We start from the raw sequence: 5,844 nt of genomic DNA, 5'->3' as shown, positions 1-5,844 counted from the left end.
TTCGTGCCGGTGAATCCTCGGCTAGCGAGCTTAGAGGGACTGAATCCGAAATTTTTCAGGGTCGAGAAGAAACCCCTATCGAAATTGATACCATGGACGGCTTTGAATCGGGCCCTTCATTTTCTCCAGAGGAAATAAGGGACGCCCAGAATAGGGGGCGCTGCCGATGTGGGGACCCCTCAGGGAGAGGATGATGCGTTTATGGACTACTTCATCGGTGTCGACGAAGACACGGATCTCAACGCCCCATCGCTCTCGAGGAGGCTCAGGTGATATTCTTGACGTACCATTTGTGCTTTAAATTTTTACCCTTGCCTTTCTAACTTCTTTGTTGCAGGTCAAGAAATTGTATGTCCACGCCTTTTCTAAGCTTCAAATGAGCTCTCATGCCATGAGGACGAGCTCGAGAAGCTAACCCCAGAGCTAAATGAGTTGAAGGCTTCCTCTTCCTTTAAGTGAGCTTCGGGCAAGTCTGGAGGGAGTGCACCAGGAACGGACTAGCTTTGTTGGGCAGGTAACACAACATTCATGTGTTCATCTTTTTATTCATGTAACTTGATGCTCACTATCTTGTCTCGCCTTTGCAGATTGGGCAAAAGGATGCCGTGGTGGGGCAACTTCAGGAAGAGGTTGCAGCCAATGATACGGAGATCCTCGAGCTGAAGAGGAAGAATGAGGCCGTGACCTCGGAGAAAGATCTTTTGTGGGGAGAGTTGGCCTCGACCCAAGATCTTCTTCAAAGTGCTCAGAAGGAGGCCACTACATTATCTGCGGCCAAGTTTGAGGCTGATGAACATGCGTCCTCGTAAAAGAGAGATGCCGCCACCGCTAACGATCGGGCCTGTAGGCATGTAACTTTTTACCCTCCCCGAGATATTACACATTTTAGCGATTAAATAGTTAGTTTAGGTCTAATATCGCTATTTTAACTAGTTTTGACTCTTTTATTTTATTTTATCATGAAAAATAAAGATTACAAAAAAATAGTTTCATTAATATTTTGTAGTCATACTATTTTACTAGAATTTTTATTTTTGCATAATCTTAAAAAAAATACCAAAATAGTTTCACAGTATAATATTATTTATTTTAATTAATTAGATTTATTTATGTATTTTATAGTATAAATTTTACATTATTTGTAGAAAAAGAATTAAGATTTTGGGTTGGTTTATCCTATTTTAGTGAAGAAATCTTTATATCTTTGGCCCAATTTTGAAGCCCAACAAGACATATCCCACCTCCCCTTCCTCTTTAACTTAGCTAACCCTAAGAGTCCACTTCTTCTTCTTCCTTAGACCTAAAACCCTAGACCCTAGGATAGCCATCCACCCTAACCCCCCATCTCACCTTTCCAGCCGCCCAACCAAGAGCCACCGCCGCCGCTCGCTAGCCTCACCTCCTCACCACCAAAACCAACTGCCACACAATACCCTCAATCATCTCCTAACCCACCAGCCGTCGCTAAAGCGCCGCCACTGTCGCTGAACGACCATCCACCGGCGCCTCTCCAAGCCACCACTGTTGCTGTTGCTGCCTCTTGACCTAACACAAAAACGACCCTCCCATCTCCATCTTCCAAGACCCAACAGCCGCCCACGACCCCTCAAAACCTAGGACCCCCTTATTCTTCTTCAACCATCAACCTTTAACCTAGACCCCAAAACTCCAGCGACAATCCTCACCCACTACACTCACACCATTCACTCTTATTCACAGCTTTCAACAATCAGCTGAAAATCACCTTTCAAAAATAAAAAAAAACTCAAGGCAAAATCAGCGCTGAAAAGAAAAATAAAATAAAATTAAGAGGAACATGTCAAACGAGAAGAAGGTACAAGGATTCTAGGATTTTGGTTTTCTGAGTTTGGACCTTTTCCTCTCTGAATTTTCATTCTACGTTGCTCATATATATATAAAAAAATTGCAGTTCCTTCGTGTTTGATTCTGGTTTCAAAATTCAGAAAAATAAAATAAAAAACATGCGGAGAACTAGTGCTTAGGAGGTTTCGAATTTTAAAAAAAAGGTGTTCTATTTCTTCGGTTTCGATTCTGAGTTTTGCTTTCATAATGGAGATCAGTTGGAGCGCGACTGCCGTTCAAGGTTCGGGTTGAGTTCCTGTTTGCCGGTTTCATTTCCTGGTCGAAGGTTCTGTTTTCGTCTAGTAGCACATCCATATTTTCTAAGATAACAGAGGTCTATTTTCTCTCCACACTCTGTTTTGATTATGTTAATTGGGTGTTATTTTTGTAAAATTGCCCATAATTTGCAACATATTAACTAGATTATATTGATAGGACAATAATTAATTGAACTGTTGATTGCATTTCTTTGGGTGAAGACATGATGGAATTGTTAGTTAATGGGCTGCAGGTGATACTTTAATGAACTAGAATGAATTTGGTGCTAACCAGTAGGAAATTAAAAGGGAGGGGGCTAACCAACCAAATTTAAACAATTGAGCCATGAATTGTTTTATTTAGCTTTCTTTTATTTACTTTACTAATTTAATCGCTAGGAATATGCTTAGGCCGACCACACTTGGGTAGGCAAGCCTTAGGATTTTTGTTAGTTTTGAGGGGAGAGGTCATTTCTTTAGTTAAATTTATCCAATGAATGCCCCGAAAGATTTGTACATATTTTATTCCGGGAAATGCCCGTAGTATCATGTATTTGGAGGCCATGATGAAGTTGTGGAACAATATAGTACATATTAGTATTTAGGATTTTACTTTATTTCTTTTTTCTATTTTCTTTTATTAGGCGGGGACGACCTTGAGCCTCTTTGTATTTACTTTCCTTTTTATGTGTTTTTACCTTAAATTAAATATTTTAAAAGCCAACTAGATCAAGTACGTAACCGTAACTTTCACGGGAATTGAGGAATGCCTAACACCTTCTCCCCGAGTCAAATGAATCCCCTTACCCGAATCTCTGATGCAGACTTAATTTTGGAGTCCAAAGTGTTTTAAAAGGAAAAGTCATTTTTAAAAAAAATGGTGACTTGGCACACCAAAACCAATGTCAGGTGGCGACTCTGAAAAATCTTTTTGAACACAAATTTTTGTCACTTTCGAAATTGAAAACCCTTTTCAAGCTTTACTAATCTTTTTATATTTTAAGAGGGTTAAGTGAGGTGGAAAAAGGGGTGTGACAGGCCAGGGAGATATCCGAGAAGGCTGAGCAGAAGCTGTCTCAGGCCGTTGCTCATGCTCGTTTGCAAGCTAGGAGGCATTCCCTCGAGGAAGCAAGTGCCAAAGGTGTCGATCTCTCTGCTGAGATCGAGAAAGCCAGAACCTTGGAGGAAGAATCAACACCTTCAACTACTTCGGATGAGGGTTCCGGAAGTGATTCAGACAGTAGTGAGGGTGAAGAATAGACTCGTGTCGTCATCTCTGTTTCCTCTTTTTCTTCTTTTTGTATATGGGTTCCTTGGGGGAGCTTTGTAAAGACACATTCTGTAAATGTATTTTTGAGAATGCAAAAAGACCCTTTTGTTTCAAGTCTTCAAATTTTATTCTTCAGTGCTTATGCAAAGCTAATCTTTTGAATTTTGATGTCGGCTCTTTAGAGCCTATACTTGGGATAATGGAGACCCTCGAAATCGGGCACCATCCCGAGGCTAGATTGATAGACCTTTTAGAGCTTTTTTTTATAGCAACAGAGATCCTCGAGATCGGGCACCATCTTGAGGGTAGACTGATGTTGATATCACCTTAGAGCCAAATTTATATTGACAAAGATCCTCAAGATCGAGCACCATCTCGAGGCTAGATTGATATTGATGGATCCTTAAAGCCCATAATTATAGTAATAGAGATCCTCGAGATCGGGCACCATCTCGAGGCACGGGAATCTTGACCCCTCGAACGCTGTATGATAGCATCATTCGTATGACATGGCCATGACGTGATCGAGGTGGTCCCGCTGGCACACTTCCCCAAAAGTGATAATGGCCTAGTCAGAATTAATTGGCCTTCAGAGTAGGCGAACAGTCGCCGATTGCTTTCCTCTCATTTGAGGACCTTGCTATTTTGATCAACTATCCTTCTTGTAGAGCTTTTCTATCAGTGCTTCCATCAATTTAATTCAAAGCTTTCGTTTAAGTTTTCATCTACTTCTTCTTGTTTCACCATAACTATGGCTGCTACGCCCAAATCCGTTCACCAAGAAGAGGAGAGTTCCGCCTCTTCTTCCCGCTCGGTCGGTGGTACACTGCCAGCATCCGGTGAGCTAACCTCGAGATTCTTTGTCTCGAGGAGGGACTTTACGTTAGAGAGACCATCCAATGTTCAGGGCCATTGGAAGCATGCATCGAGGTTCATCTCATCAATAGGAGAGAAGCACCTCGATGCGGTTAGGAGAGACTGCGGATGGGGAGAAAATGTGGTACTGCAGGTACCTTCCATGGAAGAGAGCATCATGGCTCATGTAGAAGGGTTTTTGAATGTATACACGTACCCCTTTACATTGGGTCCTCTCGATAGAGTCGTGCTCGAGTTTTGTAGAAGATATCGGGTTACCCTGTCATAGGTTCACCGGTCATTCTGGAGGATAGTGTTGATGATAAGGTTCTTTGCAAATAAAGCCGGGCTTGAGTTCACCCTCAGCCATCTTATTAGATTGTACTGGCCCTTGTATTACCGAGGCCTGATTACTCTACGACGTCGATCCACCCGACCCTATGTTGCTATTAATGAAGAAGACGGGGACTGAGGGTGGATGAGTTGATTTTTCCAAGTGCGGACTGTTGACATTATCACCGCAGAGTTCCTACCATTTCTTGAGAAATGGAATTTCACACGTAAGTGCTACACTTGTTTTTTTATCATTTTTGTTCATGGTGGAGGCAGACTCCATAAAGATGTTTCCTTTCCTTTTCTACAGCAATCCCATAGCTTCCATACAAGGTCCTCGATCTGGCAGATTGGACTCAAAAACTGGCAGCTTGCTCAACTTACGACGAGCGTAAGTGACGAGATCTGTCCAAGGGTAGATGGGAGGCAAAACACCACGGTATGTGCTATGTGGTTTATTTTTTTGAAAGGTACTTTCTTTTATGTGTATTAACTCTGGCACCGCAGGCATTGGAGAATTTTCTAAGATGAGACTGTGCCCCCTCGGAGAGGAGGAAGGATCATCGGCTTCAGGACCGAGGAATGATAACAAACGGAAGGAATCCTCAAAGGAAGAGGGCGCTCATAGCGAGGCAAGCCCTGCTTGGAGGCTCAAAGAAGATGTATCAGCTAAGCCTGCAGTACCCGAGGCTTTTAGCCTCGGAAAAATGGTTTCTCCTTTGCCATCGTCTTCTTTTCCAGTCGAAGGTGCTTCGAGGGATAAAGCTTTTCTACCACCGTCTTCTTCTCCTGTCAAAGGTACTTTGAGGGATGTTCGAGGCCAGGGGACGCCTAAATAAAGCGGGGTCTTGAGCGATCATATCCCCACCGAGGGCGGTTCAAGTGGGGCCGATGAGACCAGGCCACTAGATGTACGCTCAACCTTTGAGGAGGCTCAGTGGCTCTGTTTTGTGGTGAGTTTTGGTTGACTTTGCTGGTTTTTCAGTCACTGAGCCTCTTTTTCATAGGCCTTTGACAAGATCAAGCCCGAGCTGCTCCGCCGTGAAGCCAGGTTGTGGAAACCCTTGGATGGGGAGAAATCCCTCAGGCTTCTTTGCGATAAAAGGGCAAAGGAGTTGATACACCTTTGGTACAAGATGGATCGAACCCTGAACTATGAAGGCCGCCTTGAGAGATAGGTAACCTCTATTTTGAGGGGATGCATATTTCTTCTTGTATCCTCGAAGCTTAATATTTTGATACTTCAGTTGTAGAGAAAGACGGAGG

At 43.0% G+C, this 5,844-nt stretch overlaps 1 long non-coding RNA gene across 1 annotated transcript; it reads left to right on the top strand.

Annotated features, from left to right (window-relative positions):
* The first annotated feature begins 1,240 nt into the window (after window positions 1-1,240).
* On the top strand, window positions 1,241-2,116 carry LOC142181475 (uncharacterized). Its single transcript, XR_012710128.1, has 2 exons — window positions 1,241-1,834; window positions 2,082-2,116. It is a non-coding gene; the product is annotated as an uncharacterized LOC142181475 (long non-coding RNA).
* The last annotated feature ends 3,728 nt before the right edge of the window (window positions 2,117-5,844 follow it).

Source organism: Nicotiana tabacum, chromosome 6 (genome assembly GCF_000715075.1).
Source record: "Nicotiana tabacum cultivar K326 chromosome 6, ASM71507v2, whole genome shotgun sequence".
NCBI classification, from domain to species: domain Eukaryota; kingdom Viridiplantae; phylum Streptophyta; class Magnoliopsida; order Solanales; family Solanaceae; genus Nicotiana; species Nicotiana tabacum.
Note: the sequence above shows the minus strand (reverse complement) of the source record. Positions and strands in the feature narration are given on the sequence as shown.